The 20,776-nt window shown below is 36.7% G+C and overlaps 1 protein-coding gene across 2 annotated transcripts in view; it reads left to right on the top strand.

The window, feature by feature from the left end:
- The first annotated feature begins 5,156 nt into the window (after nucleotides 1–5,156).
- Nucleotides 5,157–20,776, top strand: part of LOC123546789 (zinc finger protein Xfin-like) — a 44,891-nt gene continuing 29,271 nt past the window's right edge. Inside the window, exon 1 of one of the 2 annotated variants that reach the window (XM_045333349.2) lies at nucleotides 5,157–5,256. The gene's annotated coding sequence lies outside the window, so the exon portion shown is untranslated. Of the gene's footprint in view, nucleotides 5,257–9,193; nucleotides 9,354–20,776 lie in introns of those variants that run through there. The other variant, XM_045333348.2, reaches the window with a different exon arrangement.

Here is a 20,776-nt window from a genome sequence, read left to right as displayed (position 1 = left end):
CCAGTCTGTACAAAGGAGGAGGCAACTCTATCAAGCATTTTGACTTAATTATGGCCCCTTTTCGACTAAGAATAATGTTAAAGTTTGCGTACCACCCCAAATATTTTCTAAGTCCATTGAGATATTGCTTTCATATTTTGGATACTTGTTTACCGTCATGACCCCAGTCTGCAAAAAGGAGGAGGCATCTCTATCAAGCATTTTGACTGAATTATGGCCCCTTTTGGACTTAGAATAATGTTAAAGTTTGCGTACCACCCCAAATATTTTCAAAGTCCATTGAGATATTGCTTTCATATTTTGCATACTTGTTTACCATCATGACCCCAGTCTGTAAAACAGAGGAGGCAACTCTATCAAGCATTTTGACTGAATTATGGCCCCTTTTCGACTTAGAATATGCTGATTGTAATGTTAAAGTTTTACTCATAGCTTATATTATACTATCAAGCACTGAGAATAGTCGAGCGTGCTGTCCACTGACAGCTCTTGTTTTCAAGTGGGAGCAATTGGCCCCTTTTAGAGACCGCTAGAGCTAAGAAGGAAATGCCTTGAAATGACTTCTCTATGAACTGCTTGGTCTGTAGCATAATTGTATGTCTCTTACCAGTATTGTTAAATGGGGATGCTTGGTCCCACCTGGGGGCCACTAGAGCTAAGAATCAAGATAATTTAAAATGATTTCTTCTCATTAACAACTTGGATCTTGTGGATCTTCATCAAACTTGTAGCATCATTGAAAGGTCCTCGCCATAATTTGTTAGTGGTAGTATTTTGCCTTTTTAGGATCTTCTTAAGTTTGAAATATTAAAAAAAAACTGTAAATGACTTCTTCTGATGAACTGCTGAATGGATCTTTATGGGACTTGGATTGTAGTGTCAGTGTAAGGTCCTCTCCTTAGTTTGTTCAAATGGGGACACTTAAATTGGCCTCCTTTAGGGGCGACTAGAGATTAGAAACAAAAACTTTTAAATGACAACTTCTAAACCCCTTAATGGATCTTCATCAAACTTTGTCCGTAGTATCATTGTACCATTGTATTATTTGGGACATCATACCTAACATTAGAAAAACTGTATCATAAAGGTTATTTGTTCTAATGGTCATGCATTTTGGGACATCACTGCTAAATATAGAAAATAAGAGGGTCATGATGGTGCTATATCGCTCACCTGAGTATAGTTGCTTACTTGAACAAATTTCTTCCCTAAAGCTTCAACAAAACAAAATTCTACACAAGAAGGTCATGGTAAAGATTATTCAAGATAACTACTGAAATCTGTTAAAATATTATGCAGGTGGTACCAACCTTTTTGCTGTAGCTTCAAAAACAAGAAAGTAGATCAGGTTTAAGAATATTAAAGATGAGTATTGAAATCTGTAACAAAAATAATACATGTGGTCCAAATTTCTATGCTGTACCTTCAAAAGCAAGAAAGTAGGTCAGTAGGTCAATATTAAGACTATTCAATAAAATCTGTAAAAAGATCAAAGACGAGTATTGAAATCTGTATCAAAAAATATTCAGGTGGTCCAAATTTCTATGCTGTTACTTCAAAAACACTAAAGTAGGTCACGATCAGGACTATTCGAGATGAGTGTTGAACTCTGTATCAAACATTATACATTTGGTCCAAATTTCTTTGCTGTAACTTTAAAAACAAAAAACGTAGGTTAGTAGGTCAAGATTAAGACTATTCAAGATGAGTATTAAAATCTGTATAATGGGGTTCAAATTTCTTTGCCATGGCTTCAAAAACAAATAAGTCTATGTTAAACAAGGGACCACCTGGGCGTGGCCTATAATGACCCCAAGGGTCATGATTTGAACAATATTGGTAGAGAACCACTAGAGCATGTCACCTACCAAATATCTTAGCTCTGGGCCTTATGGTTTCAGAAAAGATATTTTCTTGAAGGTTTCCGTGTATAAGCTAATGTAAAACAAGGGACCACCCGAACGTGGCATATATTGATACATGGTCATGATTTGAAATTTCGAACTTGGCCTAGAGATCATCAAGATAAACATGCTGTGCAAGTTTGTATCAAATCAAAGCATAAATGAAACCTCTATATGGCTGAAACGGCCAAAATAGAAAATGTTACCCCTTTCAGGGGCAGTAACTCAGGAATCCATGATGGAATATATAGCCGGTTTTCGAAAAAAACCGAAATCTTATTGTGACTTAAGTTGTGTGTGTTTAGATTGAAAGTTAAATGTTACTTCTATTGTGTTCAAAGGTAAAGAAGTAAATTTTGGCTCTTTCATGGGTCATCATTGGCCGTAACTACGGTACCTATGACATAGACTTTTTTCTTTTTGAAGCAATGGCAAAGATATTTGGACCACAAGTATGGTTGATACAAATTTATATACTCGTCTCGAATAGTCTTATTCGTGACCTACTGACCTACATTTTTGTTTTTGAAGTTACAGCATAGGATTTGGACCGCATTTGTAATTTTAATACAGATTTAAATGCTCATCTTTAATATTCCTAACCCTGAGCTACTGATCTCCTTTTTTGTTTTTAAAGCAACAGCAAAGAGATTTGGACCACCTATATACTGTTTGATACAGATTTCAATACTCATCTTTGATAGTTTTAATTGTGACCTACTGGCCTACTTTCTTGTTTTTGAAGTTACAGCAAAGAAATTTGGACCACATGTATAATGTTTAATACAGATTTCAATACTCACCTTGAATAGTCTTAATCATGACCTGCTGACCGACTTTCTTGTTTTTTTTTTAAGTTACACCATAGAAATTTGGACCACCTGTGTAATTTTTATAGACTTCAATACTCGTCTTAATAATGTTAAAAGTGACTGGTTAGAAATCATTAAAGGAGTGCCCCAAGGATCGATTTTAGGACCTCTTATTTTTAATATTTTTATAAATGACATTTTTCATTTTGTTCAGCAATCTACTCTATATAACTATGCAAATGACAATACTCTGTCCTTCAGTCATGCAGATCCAAACACCTTCAAATACACCTTAGAAACAGAAAGTAAATATTTAATAAACTGGTTTGACATCAACCAGATGCAGGCAAATCCAGAAAAATTTCAGTCTATATGTGTAGAAAGCAAAACAAATAAGTTAATAAAATCCTTTCAAATTGACCAAAATGAAATAATGTGTGAAGATGAAGTTAAACTTTCAGGAATATATCTTGATTACCTCTTAAATTTTGACAGTCAAGTTATTAATTTATTCAGAAGGCAGCAAAACAACTAATGTCCTGCAAAGGTTATGTAAATTTTTAAATTTTGATACTAAATTAGTTATTTTCAAAGTTTTTTTATCAAATCCAACTTTAATAACTGTCTGATAATTTGGCACTTCTGTAGCAAAAGTAACACAAAGTAAAAATGGAAAAAATTCAATATAGAGCACTTAGGATTGTTTTTGATGATTTTTCTTCCTCATACGACACATTACTGAACAAAGTTAATATGACATCACTTCATTTATGTAGGCTCAGAACTATTGCCACAGAAACATTTAAATTGATATGTCACCAGAAAATTTAAGATCTCTAATAAATGTTAAAGATTCTTCTTATAATTTCAGGTATGTAAATATGTTAGAAGTCCCCAGGGTGAAGACTGTCAGGTATGACAAAATACATTTAGGTTTGAGGCTGTCAGGGTGTGGAACAGTCTGCCAAATGAAATCAGGACCACTGATAACTACAAGGAATTTGTCAGACTGATCCGCACCTGGACTGGCCTCAAATGCAAATGTGCCATGTGTTTTAGCTCTGCTTTAGTTGCTTCCCCTGTGTGTCTTAGTTTTTTTGTTTGTTTTGTTTTAGTTTCTGTTTTGTAATTTGCTTGCTTTGTCATCTGTAATGCATGTATTGTATAATACCAATGGTTTTAAATGTACTTTTAGTCTGTGTGTGTAACCATTGTTTTTTCTTTTTTAGTTTTAGTTACAGAATGCTATTTGCTAGTGATGCAAATGTTTTCTTCAGCTGCTTTAAGTAGTTCTTATGTTCCCTTTAGCATGTATATGATTTCTTCTTTTATGTTGCTTTGAATATGCTTCAATCTGTTTGTGGTAAATTGCTTTTTTCCTTTTATTTGCTAGTACCTATGTGCTTTTTTGTTTTAATGTGCTGTAACATGTATGTGATAATTTGTGTTTTGTTTCTTATCTACTTAGAGCCAGATGCTTTATTTGCTTTAATGTGCTTTAACATATATGCATTTTATTACAGCTGTTTTACTTATGTTGAGCTTATTTACATGTGTTTGTCGGAAAATAGCTTTAAGCTAGTGTTATATGTTTATACTTATCCGACGTTAAATAAATCTTCTTGTATCTTGTATCTAGAATAGTCTTAACATTGACCTCCTGACCTACTTTCTTGTTTTTGAAGCTACAGCAAAGAAATATGGACCACCTGTATAATTTTTTAACAGATTTCAGTAGTTGTCTTGAATAATTAGATCTTCACCATGACCTACTCAGTTATTGTTTTTGAAGCTTTACCAATTTTTTTAAGCAAGCAACTTAACTCAGATGAGCGATAGGGCCATCATGGTCCTCTTGTTTTAATGTAGTTCTTGATATGAACTAACAAATGACAGAAAATTTAAGATTAAAGTCGTAAAACTATTATCTTTTATTGGTATTTTAATGTAGTTCTTGATATTCAACACTTTTTTTTATAAATAATGAAATGCCTGTCTTTTTCTCAAAGCAAAATGAAATAACAAATGACAGGAAATTTAAGAGTAACGCCGTAATTTAACTATTATCTTTTAGTGGTACTTTAATCAGCAAAAAGTATCCAATTACTTAGAAACATATTTTCTTAACTGAAACAAAAGCAAAATGACATTACATGAAAAACGCCATTTTTGCACATGTATCATCTGGAAATTAATAAAATAAAATATTTGTTTTATACATTTTTTATTTTTATTTCAACAGTTGTAGCAGGTACCAAGTATCTGCAACTATCAATGATGGCATCATTCATGGCAGCATAAGTTTAGGGTTTGAAAACAGATTAGGTTTAAAAACAGGTAAGTTGACGATACAGTATAAAAGTCGACATCTACCGACCAACCAGAGAGCTAGAGCGCTAGAGCCGGTAGCCAGACTACCGGATAACGTTGTCGTACGGATTTTAAACTCTCCTTCACACACGCGCCGTCTAGCGTTAGAGCAAGAAGGAGGAAGAAAACAAAACCGCCCAAGATATTTCATTTGGAACCGATTCGATCAAGTATATATTTCCTTTCAGCAATGTAGTTAATTTCTTTTTAATGACACATTGTTCAGAAGTATTGTCAGTGCCATAGCATTGCTTGGTCTGTGAAAATTTTGACGGCGACGGTTCGGTGTATTCCTTTGGAGGACCAGAACGTCAATTTGTTGTGCTTAAGATTGGTACCCAGCCCCGGGGCTCAGCAGATTCATTCGTTCATTCGTAAATAATATAGAAATTTGACTCCTTAAAAGCTGAGCTTGCGTCAACAAGTTTTACCAAAACTATCATTACATATACATGAAAATCAAAATGGCTGGGGTCCGGTAACGGACAGGACCCTTAGACCTGGAGTCTAGAGGTCCACTTATGGGCCAGGATAGTATAGCTAATATTACGGCCCGAAGATCAAGGTACTGGACCTCTAGACAACCCGTACAGTGCAGCGTAGAAGTCCGGTAATCAATATGAATACTAAGAACGGTATTTGCAAAGAGCTAGGAGACTATATTATCTGTAAGAATGGGAGATAATTAGCTATTTCAAAAATTTATTTTCGTATTTTTCTCCTTGTTTAACATACATGACAAGTCACAGGAAATAGAAGTATTTATATCTTTTTAATCCCGGGAAAAATACGATCGTAAATTCGACAATTAATTAATAGCAATTTGTGCGCCGTGATCGGAAGCTTTTTTTTTTCTTGTTTTTCTCGGGGACAGTCACTGATGAATTAAAATAATACACTTAGTTTTTGGAATCCAATTTTTTTTTCACCTGAGCACAAAGTGTTCAAGGTGAACTTTTGTGATCACCCTGTGTCCGTCCATCTGTCGTTGTCGGCAATTTGACTGTTAACACTCGATCTAGAGGTCACAATTTTGGCCCAGTCTTAATGAAACTTGAGTTCAATATTGGGTCATCTGGGGTCAAAAACTAGGTCACCAGGTCAAATCAAAGGAAAAGCTTGTTAACACTCTAGAGGCCACATTTATGACTGTAACTTCATGAAACTTAGAATGTTAATCATGATGATCTTTAGATCTATCAAGTTCAAATCTGGATCATGTGGGGTCAAAAACTAGGTCACCAGGTCAAATCAAAGGAAATGCTTTGTAACATTCTAGAGGCCACATTGATGACTATATCTTAATGAAACTTGGTCAGAATGTTAATATTGATGATCTTTAGATCAAGTTTCAATCTGGGTCAGGTGGGGTCAAAATCTAGGTCACCAGGTCAGATAAAAGGTAAAGCTTGTTAACATTCTAGAGGCCACATTTATGACTGTATCTTCATGAAACTTAGTCAGAATGTTAATCTTGAAAATCTTAAGGCCAAGTTTGAATCTGTGTCATGTGGGGTCAAAAACTAGGTTACCAGCTTAAATCAAGGAAAAAGCTAGTTAACACTCTAGAGGCCACATTTATGACCATATCTTAATAGCTTAGTCAGAATGTTAATCTTGATAATCTTTAGATCAACTTTAAATCTTGGTCAGGTGTGGTAAAAAACTAGGTCACCAGGTCAAATAAAAGAAAAAGCTAGTTAACACTCTAGAGGCCACATTCATGACCATATCTTAATGAAACTTGGTCAGAATGTTAATCTTGATGATCTTTAGATCAAGGTCAAATCTGGGTCAGGTGGGGTCAAAAACTAGTCACCAGGTAAAATCAAATGTAAAGCTTGTTAACACTCTAGAGGCCACTTTTATGATAATATCTCTATGAAACATGGTCAGAATGTTAATCTTGATGATCTCTAGGTCAAGTTTAAATCTGGGTCTGGTGGGGTCAAAAACTAGATCATCAGGTCAAATCAAATGTAAAGTTTGTTAACACTCTAGAGGCCATATTTATGACAATATCTCTATGAAACTTGGTCAGAATGTTAATCTTGATGAGCTTTAGGTCCGGTTCAGATCTAGATCAAGTGGAATAAGAAACTAAGTCACCAGGTCAAATCAAAGGTAAAGCTTGTTAACCCTCTAGAGGCCACATTTATGACTAAATCTTAATGAAACTTGGTCAGAATGTTAACATTGATGATCTTTAGGTCTAGTTTTAATTTGGGTCAGGTGGGTTTAAAAACTAGGTCACCAGGTCAAATCAAAGGAAAAGCTAGTTAACACTATATAAGCCACATTTATGACCATATCATAATGAAACTTGGTCAGAATGTTAATCTTGATGATCTTTAGGTCAAGCTTAAATCTGTGTCAGTTGGGGTCAAAATCTAGGTCACCAGGTCAAATCAAAGGAAAAGCGTGTTAACACTCTAGAGGCCACATTTATGACCATATCTTAATGAAACTTGGTCAGAATGTTAATTGAAGATCTTTAGATCAAGTTTCAATCTGGGTCAGGTGGGGTCAAAAACAAGGTCACCAGGTCAAATCAAAGGTAAAGCTTGTTAACACTCTACAGACCTAATTTTAAATTTGAAACTCATGGGAATTAATCAGAATGATTGTCTTGATGACCCCTAGGTCTCCGTCTGGTTGGAATCTGGGTCAGGTGGGGTCAGAAACTAGGTCACAAGGTCAAATCAAAGGTAAAGCTTGTTTACAATCTAGAGGTCAAATTTAGGACTGTATCTTCATGAAACTTGGTCAGAATGTTAATGTTGATGAGTTTTAGCCCAAGTTTGAATCTGGGTCATGGGGTTCAAAAACTAGGTCACCAGGTCAAATCAAAGGAAAAGCTAATGAACACCCTAGAGACCACATTTATGACCATATCTTTATAAAACTTGGTCAGAATGTTAATCTTAATGATCTCAAGATTAGGTTCCAATCAGGGTTAGGTGGGGTCAAAAACTAGGTCACCAGGTCAAATCAAAAGTAAAGCTTGTTAACACTCTAGAAGCCACATTTATGACTATGTTCATGAAACTTGGTCAGAATGTTAATCTTGATGATCATTAGGTCAAGTTTGAATCTGGGTCATGTGGGGTCAAAAACTAGGTCACTAGGTCAAATTAAAGGAAAAATTAGTTAACACTGTAGAGGCCACATTTATGACCATATCTTAATGAAACTTGGTCAGAATGTTAATCTTGATGATCTTTAAGTCAAAAGGTCAGGTGAGCAATACAGGGCCTTCAAGGCCCTCTTGTTTTTCTTTAGTATTTCAGACATGGCCCAAAAACAGCACCTCCGTGCAAAGCTCTGTATTTGTTACCACACTGTGTCTATGGTAACTTTGGTAACTAATCTTTTTACTCATGCTATTCAGCAATGGTTTACAATTATATATATTGAACAACTAAACATGTAGTTATATCTCTAGCAAAACTGAAAAATAATGGTTATATTTCTATTAACCTAGTAACCACTTGGTACCTTTTAGTAACCCCTGGTCACTTTCTTCAAAAGTGCAAAAATGAAAACTAAGGGCTATATGGGCATGTATTATGCTCATGATTTGTTGAATTACGTTTTACTGCTTGAGTTTATTATTTTTATTTATAAGTCCCAGGAATCCTATGCGATCCTATTTTCCCGGGATAAATACTTCTGTTTCCTGTGACTTACCATATATCTAAAACTCAAAACAATGACAAAAATACGAAAACAAACTTTTGAAATAAGCCCGCCTCCTTTGCTCAGTAGGTAGAGCGTTGGTCTACGGATTGCGGGGTCGTGAGTTCGATCCTCGGGCAGGGCGTATGTTCTCCGTGACTATTTGATAAACAACATTGTGTCTGAAATCATTAGTTCTCCACCTTTGATTCATGTGGGGAAGTTGGCAGTTACCTGTGGAGAACAAGTTTGTCCTGGTACAGAATCCAGGAACACTGGTTAGGTTAACTGCCCGCCGTTACATGACTGAAGTACTGTTGAAAACAGCGTTAAACCCAAAACAAACAAAAACTTTTGAAATCATCTCGCGTTTTTATAGATAAAATAATTTAGCCTGCTCTTTGTAATTCTCAGTATTCATATTGATTACTGGACCTCTAGCCTGCCCTGTACGGGTTGTCAAGAGGTCCAACTCCGGGTCTAGATGTCTGGTTACCGGACCCCTAGCCACTTCCATCTGAGAAGCTGATTCTAGAGGCACGGATTCATACCTCCAGCATGTCCAGACAAGCCTGTTAGGTGTCAAGGGGTACGAATAGGGGTGTAAGGATACAATACATATCACGATACAAATTCAGTACCATAAGTGCAAATTCATGTGACAAAATAAAAAAATCAATATTCCTACACTTGGAAAGTACTTGAAATTTTGCTTTAAAGTTTAAGAAACTGATATAATTGATACATTTGTTTAGTGACTGTCTTAAACACTGACTGTATAAAAGTTTTCATTCAATGTTTCTACTTTTCACTGTATCGTTTCTGTATTGTGGAAAAGGCCTATGATACGATATGCGTATCGCCAGAAAACTGTATCGTGATACGTTGAATTTCGATATATCGTTACATCCTTAGGTACGAATCTACTTTTCGAAGATATTCAGGGTTATTCATATGTTTATACATCTTAAAATTTGTTAAGATACAATTTAATTTATATTCACCTAAAACTTAAATATCTAAACGGTTCACAAGAATGCGGGTCAGGATATATTATGTTATGACGCCGGTGTCTGTCTGTCCGTCTGTTACCAATTTCTTGTCTGCTCTTTAACTCTTGAACCGCTTGAAGGATTTCGAAGAAACTTGACACATATGTTCACCACATCGAAATGACGTGCAGAGCGCATGTTTTGGATGGCTCACTTCAAGGTCAAGGTCACACTTAGGGGTCAAAGGTCACATGACTTTGTTTTTGTGTCCTCTCTGTAACTCTTGAACTGCATGAAGGATTTTAAAGCATTGCAGTGCTCTTGTTTACCACCACAGTCTACATGTTCTCTGATTCATGTAGAGAAGTTGGCAGTTACTTGCGGAGAACAGTTTTGTACTGGTACAGAATCCAGGAACACTGGTTAGGTTAACTGCGCGCCGTTATATGACTGAAATACTGTTGAAAAATGGCGTTAAACCCAAAACAAAACAAAAGCAGTCTACAGGTGTATACATGTAGGCAAGACTGTATAACTAGGACATGGAATTTAGCTTGAGTTATAATACTGTCCGTCCGTCTCCATGTGTGCGTTTATGTATATTCTTGTCCGGGCTGTAACTCTGACATCCATCAAGGTCACACTTAGAGGTCAAAGGTTAATAATAGGGTATGTTTCGTGTCCGATCCAATACTCTGCCATCCATGAAGGGATTTTAAAATAACTTGGCATAAATGTACTTTACCATAATTAGTCATATGCAAGACCCAGACCCCTAGCTCCAAGGTCAAGATCACATTTAGAAGTCAAAGGTTAACAGAGTCTGTTTCGTGCCCGGTTCATAACTCTGCCATGCCATTCAACAATGTATTTTGAAATTACTTGACATAAATTTTCTTCATAATGAGACGACGTGTCATGTGCAAAATCCAAATCCCTAGCTCTAAGGTCAAGGTCACACTTAGAGGTTAAAGGTTAACATGGTCTTTTTCTTGTCCAGTCCATAACTCTGCCATCCATGAAGGGATTTTAAAATTTTTTGGCATAAATGTTTCTTATAATGAAATGACGTGTCATGCACAAGACCCAGACCCCTTGCTCCAAGGTCAAGGTCACACTTAGAAGTCAAAGGTCAACATGGTCTGTTTCTTGTCTGGTCCATAACTCTGCCATTTATCAAGGGATTTTAATATTACTTGGCATGTTAAACGTATTGAGATCGAGGTCAAGGTCACAAAATAATTCTTACCTAAACTGTTCTGGCATATTTTGCGCAGACAACTTTAGCATTCTTGGGCATGCTTCGGGGGCATTTGTCACTAACAGTGACAGCTCTTGTTTGACATATAGTTAAGTTTCACATACCATTCCATATTTTGTCTAAACTGTTTGATATATCATATTATGGCTTTGAAACTTTGGACACTTGCTTACCGTCATCGTAACACATTGCCATATATATAGTGCAAGACTTATTCAAATCCACAAATACAGGTACATTGTTTATTTTTAGCTCACGTGACAGGATGAGCTTTTGTGATCACCCGTGGTCCGTTTGTCCGTCCGTTCACAATTTCCTTGTGAACACGATAGAGACCACATTTTGTATTTGATTTTAATCAAATTTGCACACAACTTGTATAGGCATAATATCTCAATTCCTTTCGAAAACTGGCCAGATCCCATCATGGGTTCTAGAGTTATAAAGGGGCAAAATTTGCCATATTTGGCTTGTGAACATGATAGAGACCACATTTTGCAATCAGTTTTAATAAAACTTGCACAAAACCTGTATTGGCATAATATCTCGGTTCCTTTCGAAAACTGGCCAGATCCCATCATGGGTTCTAGAGTTATGGCCCCTTAAAGGGCCAAAATTTGCTATTTTTGGCTCACCTGTCAAGTAGTGACAGAGTGAGCTTTTGTGATCGCCCTTCGTCCGTCGTCCGTCCACAATCTCTTGTCTGCACAATAGAGGTTTCATTTATGTTTTATTTTAACCAAACTGGCACACAACTTGTATCATCATAAGATCTTGGTTCCTTTCTTGAACTGACCAGATCCCATTATGGGTTCCAGAGTTATGGCCCCTGAAAGGGCCAAAATTAGCTATTTTGACCTTGTCTGCACAATAGCAACTTTATTTTATGATTTAATTTTTACCAAACTTGCACACAACTTGTATCACCATAAGATCTCGGTTCCTTTCTTGAACTGGCCAGATTCCATTATGGGTTCCAGAGTTGTGGCCCCTGAAAGGGCCAAAATTAGCTATTTTGACCTTGTCTGCACAGTAGCAGCTTTATTTATGATTTGATTTTTACCAAACTGGCACACAACTTGTATCACCATAAGATCTTGGTTCCTTTCTTGAACTGGCTAGATTCCATTATGGGTTCAAGAGTTATGGCCCCTGAAAGGGTCAAAATTAGCTATTTTGACCTTGTCTGCACAATAGCAGCTTCATTTATGATTTGATTTTAACCAAACTGGCATACAACTTGTATCACCATAAGATCTTGGTTCCTTTCTTGAACTGGTGAGATTCCATTATGGGTTCCAGAGTTATGGCCCCTGAAAGGGCCAAAATTAGCTATTTTGACCTTGTCTGCACAGTAGTAGCTTTATTTATGACTTGATTTTTACCAAACTGGCACACAACTTGTATCACCATAAGATCTCGGTTCCTTTCTTGAACTGGCCAGATCCCATTATGGGTTCCAGAGTTATGGCCCCTGAAAGGGCCAAAATTGGCTATTTTGACCTTGTCTGCACAATAGCAGCTTCATTTATGATTCGATTTTAACCAAACTTGCATACAACTTGTATCACCATAAGATCTTGGTTCCTTTCTTGAACTGGCCAGATTTCTTCATGGGTTCCAGAGTTATGGCCCCTTAAAGGTCCAAAATTGGCTATTTTGGATTTTGCAGCCATATTGAGACTTCATTTATGGTTTTATTTGATACAAACTTCCAAAATAACTTCAACAACAATAATGCTTGTATTCCATGACAAATCAGATCCAAGCGTAGGTTCAGAGTTATTTTATATCTGATTACCTCCCCTGATTGTAATCAAAATGGATTTATATCAGTAAGTACTTATAGTACTTATTTGAAATTTCATTATTGTCATTAGTTGGACTGAGCCAATCAGGGTAGATAACTATGGACTGATTTTATGTCAAATTACCTCCCTTTATTTCAAATTAAAATGGGTATATCTCTGTAACTAATGAAGATACTGATCTGAAATTTCATTTATGTCAACAGATTTATTTGGCAGATCCTTCTTTTCTTCACTTACAATATTTTTTTTTAATTACTTCCCTTTTATGTTACTATAAATAGCTTATTTTTAGTAACTTTTTTATTATTGGCGGTAGGGAAAAACCGAGACCACTTTTCTGTGGTACAACATGGATGGTACCTCCAATTTGTAGGTGTATTTTGACATATCTGTACCTTGTAAGAATTTTTATTTTCTTTTTGGTTAAATTTCTTCCCTTTTTGTTGTTACTGTCATTTGGACTTAGATATTTTTTCTGAGGACCTTCTTGTCCTCAAGTGCAATGATAACAGGTGAGCGATATAGGGCCATCATGGCCCTCTTGTTTACTTATGAACACGATAGATACCACATTTTGCAATCAACTTTAATCAACTAACACGCAACCTGTATTGGCATAATATCTCAGTTCCTTTCGAAAAGTGGCCAGATCCCATCATCGGTTCCAGAGGTATGGCCCCTTAAAGGGTCAAAATATGCTATTTTTGGCTTGTGAACACTATAGAGACAACATTTTGCAATCAACTTTAATCAGACTTGTACACAACTTGTATTAGCATAATATCTCGGTTCCTTTCAAAAACTGGCCAGATCCCTTCATGAGTTCCAGAGTTATGGCCCCTTAAAAGTCCAAACTTTGCTATTTAGGCTTTTGCAGCCATATATAGAGACTTTATGGTTTGATTTGATACAAACTTACAAAATGTCTTCAACAACAATAAATTTTGGATTCCATGGTGAATCTGTCAGATCCAATCATAGATTCTAGAGTTACGGCCCCTGATTGACCCCTAAAAGAGCCAAAAGTTGGTAATTTTTAGCTTGACTATTCGAAGAATAGGGGAGCTATCCTACTCGCCCCGGCGTCGGCGTGAGCGTGAGCGTCACACAAATGTTAAAGTTTGCGTACCACCCCAAATATTTTCAAAGTCCATTGAGATATTGCTTTCATATTTTGCATACTTGTTTCCCATCATGACCCCAGTCTGTAAAAAGGAGGAGGCAACTCTTATCAAGCATTTTGACTGAATTATGGCCCCTTTTCGACTTAGAATAAATGTTAAAGTTTGCGTACCACCCCAAATATTTTCAAAGTCCATTGAGATATTGCTTTCATATTTTGCATACTTGTTTACCATCATGACCCCAGTCTGTAAAAAGGAGGAGGCAACTCTGTCAAGCATTTTGACTGAATTATGGCCCCTTTTCGACTTAGAATATGCTTATTGTAATGTTAAAGTTCTACTCATTGCTTATATTATACTATCAAGCACTGAGAATAGTCGAGCGCGCTGTCCACTGACAGCTCTTGTTACCTTGTGAACACGATAGAAGTGACATTTTGTATTTGATTTTAACCATACTTACACACAATTTAAGTCACAATAAGATCTCGGTTCCTTTTGAAAACCGGCTAGATTCCTCATGGGTTCTAGAGTTATTGCCTATTTTGGCCTTTTCAGCCATATAGAGGTTTCATTTATGCTTTGGTTTGAGACAAACTTGCACAGAATGATTATCTTGATGATCTCTAGGCCTGGATCGAAACTAGGTCATGTCGGATCAAAAACTAGGTCATCAGGTCAAATCAAAGGAAAAGCTTGTAAAGAACCTAGAGGCCCCATTTATGACCCTATCTTCATAAAACTTGGTCAGAATGTTTATCTTAATTGTTCCTAGGCCAAATTTGAAACTGGGTCATATGGGATCAGAAACTAGGTCACCCAGTCAAATCCAAGGAAAAGCGTGTTAACACTATTGTTCATTTGATGTGCATGAAACTTGGTCAGATTGTTTGTCTGCATGAAATATTGTATGAATTTTTATCTGGGTCATGTGGGATCAAAAACAAGGTCACCAGGGCTAATAAAAAAATAAGCTTGTTTACACCCTAGGGGGCACATTTTTAGTCCCCTACTGGTTGAAAACCAGTTTCGGGGACTATAGGAATGCACTTTTCCGTCATTCCGTCTTTCCGTCATTCTGTCATTCCGTCCGTCCACAATTTCGTGTCCGGTCCATAACTCTGTCATCCATGAAGGGATTTTAATATTACTTGGCACAAATGTTCCCCATGATGAGACGACGTGTCATGCGCAAAACCCGGACCCCTAGCTCAAAGGTCAAGGTCACAGTTGGAGGTCAAAGGTCAACAGGGCTTTTTTCCTGTCCGGTCCACAACTCTCCCATCCTTGAAGGGATTTTAGTATTACTTGGCACAAATGTTCCCCATGATGAGATGATGTGTCATGCGCAAATCCCGGACCCCTAGCTCAAAGGTCAAGGTCACAATTGGAGGTCAAAGGTCAACAGGGCTTTTTTCCTGTCCGGTCCATAACTCTCCCATCCATGAAGAGATTTTAATATTACTTGGCACAAATGTTCCCCATGAGGAGACGACGTGTCCTGCGCAAAACCTGGACCCCTAGCTTAAAGGTCAAGGTCACAATTGGAGGTCAAAGGTCAACAAGGCTTTTTTCCTGTCCGGTCCATAACTCTCCCATCTATGAAGAGATTTTAATATTACTTGGCACAAATGTACCTTATAATAAGACGATGTGTCATGCACAACTTTCAGTCCCCTAGCTCAAAGGTCAAGGTCACACTTAGCAGTCAAATGTTAACATAGCATGAACAGGGTCTGTTTCGGGTCCGGTCCATAACTCTGACGTTCATTAAGGGATTTTAATATCACTTAGCACAAGTGTTCCCCATGATGAGACGACGTGTCATGCGCAAATCCCGGACCCCTAGCTCAAAGGTCAAGGTCACAATTAGGGGTCAAAGGTCAACAGTTTTTTTTCCTGTCCTGTCCATAACTCTGCCATCCATGAAGGGATTTTAATATTACTTGGCACAAATGTTTCCCATGATGAGACGACACCCAGTACCCTAGCTTAAAGGTCAAGGTCACACTTTGAGATCAAAGGTCAAGAGGATTTTTTTCCTGTCCGGTCTATAACTTTGTCATGCAAAGCAGGATTTAGATATCAGTTGGCACAAATATTCCCCTGGATGAGACAACATGTCATGCGCAAGAACCAGGTCCCTAGGTCTAAGGTCAAGGTCATATTTAGAGGTCAAAGGTCAAATTCAAGAATGACTTTGTATGGAACATTTCTTTTTCATGCATGGAGGGATTTTGATGTAACTTGGACCAAATGTTCACCACCATGAGGCACCCTTGTTTTTAGAATTACGTCCCTTTGTTGTTACTATAAATAGATTTTAATGTAACTTTTTTATTACTGGCGGTAGAGAAAAATCGAGACCACTTTTCTGTGGTACAGCATGCATGTTACATCCAATTTTAGGTGTATTTTGACCTATCTCTACCTGGTAAAGAGTTTCTTGTGGACTTATATTATTTTTTTTTTTTTTTTTTTTTTTTTTTTTTTTTTTTTTTAAAGATTAATTTCCCTTGTTGTTACTATAAATAACTTACATGATAACATTTTTATAATCAGCCAAAAAAATTCAATATGAAAACAACTGTGGGTTTTTATATATGCACATTTTAATCCAAGTGTGTTGTTATAACATATTGTATATGTAGTACAATATTGTTTATACATCATTGACAGATATCAGTTCATTATGTTATACTGCAGTAGAGAAAATTAGGTGCCTTCCAGTAGGGGACTTTGTATTGCATGGCAATACTTCATTCACTTGTTTTATTCTATCTTCATAAATTTTGGTCAGAATGTTTGCTATCATCAAGTCTTGGACAAGATCATGTCTGGGTCATGTGGGGTCAAAAACTAGGTCACTAGGTCAAATCAAAGAGAATGTTTGTTTACACTCAAGATGCCACATTTTTTTGGTCCAATCTTACTGAAAACTGGTCAGAATATTTGTTTCCATATATTCACTAGGTAAAACCTGTTTACATTGTTATGGTGTGTTACACAGGTGAGCGACCTAGGGCCGTCTTGGCCTACTTGTTCTTCTTTTGTCTGAAAATCTCTGGTAATACTAAAATTGACCCCACACTTCCATCATTTCTTCAAATAGTTGAGCGCGCTGTCAATAGACAGCTCTTGATATCACTATTTAATAATTAAAAAATGACCAAAGCAGGTTTCTCTGGGAATGCTTAATTCTGTATTTGTATGCATACTTTTTGGAAATTTTTGGATGCCAAAATATTCCAACCGCGAGTCCACAGGATGCGAAAAAAAGGTCAATCAGATGCATGTAGTTTGCGGTGGCTGCTTTGCGCTCTCAACCAATTATAGCACGGCTACTAAATGCTAGCGCCACCACCAAATTGTGGTGATAAGGAAAAGAGCTATCGACATTTCCGTGGTGCAGCTATCGCCCGTTTCTACTTGTAAACACGTGAGTAAAAATTATATTTTATCTTATATTTTTATTGATAAAACTTTTTTCGAAAATCGGAGAATGTAGTTCCGTGTAACAACAATTTTACTAGAGGTTGGCTGTAATTTCATTAAAATATTATGCAAATTGTGGTGCCAGGAGCTTTTCTCCCGAATTTGACAGTGGCATATTTTCATATCGGCTAGTATTCGAACACCATTCCGATGATAAGACGCACTGTAAAAACATATCTGCACATGCAAATCGTGTAGAACTGAATAACACGTATTCCCATACACCAAAGAATTACGAAAAACACAGTAAAAAGTTAAAACACGACTATTTTTGAAAATGGTGGCGCTATCACCCAACTGGTGGCGCTATACAGTAGTGGTGGCGCTGTTGTATATGATTAGTGGCTGATATATTCAATTTTAAAATATGAAAATGTCTGACTGCAAGCCACGGAAATTTCTACAATAATTGATGCTATCAACCTATCCCACACTACACCCAAATTAAGTTACTCAACAAAATACATGTAGTAACCTGTACATGATCGCAAAATAATCTACATGTATATGGATTCAGATTGTGCATCTAAGCTGTATTGACTAATCATATTTAATCAATTGGAATTGAAAATGTATTGTACTTTTCAGAAAGAATTATGAAAGTAGGGTTTTTGTTTACAATGCATGCAAACGACGTAAAAATACAAAGGCAAGTAACTTTCAGAATCTTAATATAACAAATAAATTCTAAATTCTATTTAAATTCTACTAAATCTTTGTTTGAAATAAAAGTATTGCTACTATTTTTCATGACCTGAATTTAAAGTACACTTACGTTTGTATTTAGGTAGAATATTTAAAGGTTAGAAATAATTCTACATTAACATTTTAAACAAAGGAAATTTACTTCAAGACTACAAGAGTCCCAAGGGTCTGTGAGTATTTTGTTCTTTTTTTTTTCTTGGATAGAGAATGTTTCATAAAGGTAAATAAACTATGATCGTGTTTTTTTCTTTCTTTAATAACATGATTCCTTGCAGGAATATTATCAGTTAGAGAATGTTGGTGTTTGTTTTGTTCCGGATGCGTCAGCAGTTCGTATTACTGAATGCCGTAACAGCGCCACCACTACTGTATAGCGCCATCACTAGAGTTATAGCGCCACCACTTTTAAAAATCCTGGAATATTTCTTCTAACCCGAGATTCTATTATTCATGGTGTGTGCCTATATTGTTATTTATCATTTCTACACCATTTGCATGCGCAGGTATGTTCTTACAGTGTGTCTTATCATCGGAATGGTGTTCGAATACTGGCCGATATGAAAATGTGCCACTGTCAGATTCGGGAGAAAAGCTCCTGACACCACAATTTGCATATCATTTTAATGAAATCACAGCCAACCGCTAGTTAAAGTGTTGTTACACGGAACTACATTCTCCGATTTTTGAAAAAAAGTTCTATCAATAAAAATATAAGATAAAATATAAATTTTACTCACGTGTTTACATTTTCAAACGGGCGATAGCTGCACCACGGAAATGTCGATAGCTCTTTTCCTTATCACCACAATTTGGTGGTGGCGCTAGCGTTTAGTAGCCGTGTATAGAGACCATTGTTTTCCAATAACCGCATGGTCGATTAAGGCAGTACTGTTTACCTAATAGATTTAATCAACACACGACAAACATGCCTTTGAAAGCTAACCTGTACGCAATATAATAGCGTGAATGTAAAAAATGGCAAGGCGAGAAAAAACACTCATTTTCATGAAATGCTGAATGTTTTAGAAAGGACAGACATTTTACTTCTCCTATATAAAAGGAAAAACTACTAAATAGTAAACTTACTTCCTTTGAAATATAATGCAGGAAAAGTCAGTTACCTATCCTCTATACCCTAAAACACTGTACTTTACATAATAAGTTGGTATAAACTACATCTGATCAATATGTGTGTTAAAAATGCTGTTCCTTATCTAGTTGTGAAGTTACTGTTGCTGTCAGATTAAAATTTTGTTGTTGTGCGCAGTAGCTGTGCTGAGACAAACATTAGTAATTGACAAAGAAGATGGGCAAAGATAAAATGTTATGTTACAGGATATGTTGCACAGGAAGTAATAAGAATTTTCTTAGAAATATTAAAAACTCTTCTTTTAACAGCCTAATCTTATAACATAAACAGGATAATTAAAGTAAGTTTTTGTGCCCCCAAAATTTTTTGCTGGGGTTTGGAGGAAGGGGTGAGGGAAACTAAGGAGTTGCCCTTGTAGAATTGGTTTCATGCATATATATCCCAAAAAGTGTTTCCTCACAGGGATTTTAATTTGGATCTCACACAGGCAGACCAGAGTTATGGCCCTTGACTTTATTAGCATTGATAAATTTACACAAGGACTGCCATTAGTTCATTAAATGATTTTCATTTCCATATATGCAAAATATATATGAGCCATGCCATGAGAAAACCAACATAGTGGCTTTGCGACCAGCATGGATCCAGACCAGCCTGCACATCTGCGCAGTCTGGTCAGGATCCTTGCTGTTCGCTTTCAAAGCCTATTGCAGTTATAGAAACCGTTAGCGAACAACATGGATCCTGACCAGACTGCGCGGATGGGCAGGCTGGTCTGGATCCATGCTAGTCGCAAACCCACTATGTTGGTTTTCTCATGATGTGGCTCATATATATATATATGACGAGATAAAGAAACGCCTCATTGAATTTGGCGTTATTTTTTTCCTAATGCTTTTAATTGTTGTGAAACGTAGTAAATCTACATGTACTCTGACCGACAAACACAGTGAACAAAAACTCGCGCGATTTCATTCAGCCATTTGTTCACTTCATGTACCTGGTCATGATTTCCTCGTGCAGTCCGTGCATGTAAACCATGTGGTTTGATTGAACGATTTTTGCACATGTACATGTGTAATACGACACACAACCATATTTTCAGCTATTCTCTGAAAAAAACATTAGTTTTCGTAATGCCGAGGCTGAATTCTAAGAGAGGGCTCAGGTTTTGGCTATGCTTGAATGTGGGCGAACGCAGGAACAAGTTGCTAGACGTTTTAACGTCTCTCGTTCGACAATTGTGCGTCTTACCCGACGTGTTAGAGACACGGGAACGTCTATCGATAGACCACGTTCAGGTAGACCGCGTGTAACGTCAATACGACAGGATAATTATATACGTCAACGTCATTTAAGTGACAGATTTGTGACGGCACAATCTACGTCACGTATAGTTGTAGGTAACCGTGGACGTCCAATTAGTCGACAAACAGTGAGAAATCGACTCAGAGAATGCGGAATTACCTGTCGTAGGCCCTACCGCGGTCTAATTCTAAGGTTACGCCACCGTCACCAACGTCTTATTTGGGCC

This window comes from Mercenaria mercenaria, chromosome 9 (genome assembly GCF_021730395.1).
Source record: "Mercenaria mercenaria strain notata chromosome 9, MADL_Memer_1, whole genome shotgun sequence".
NCBI lineage: Eukaryota > Metazoa > Mollusca > Bivalvia > Venerida > Veneridae > Mercenaria > Mercenaria mercenaria.
This window is presented reverse-complemented; position numbering and strand designations above follow the sequence as displayed.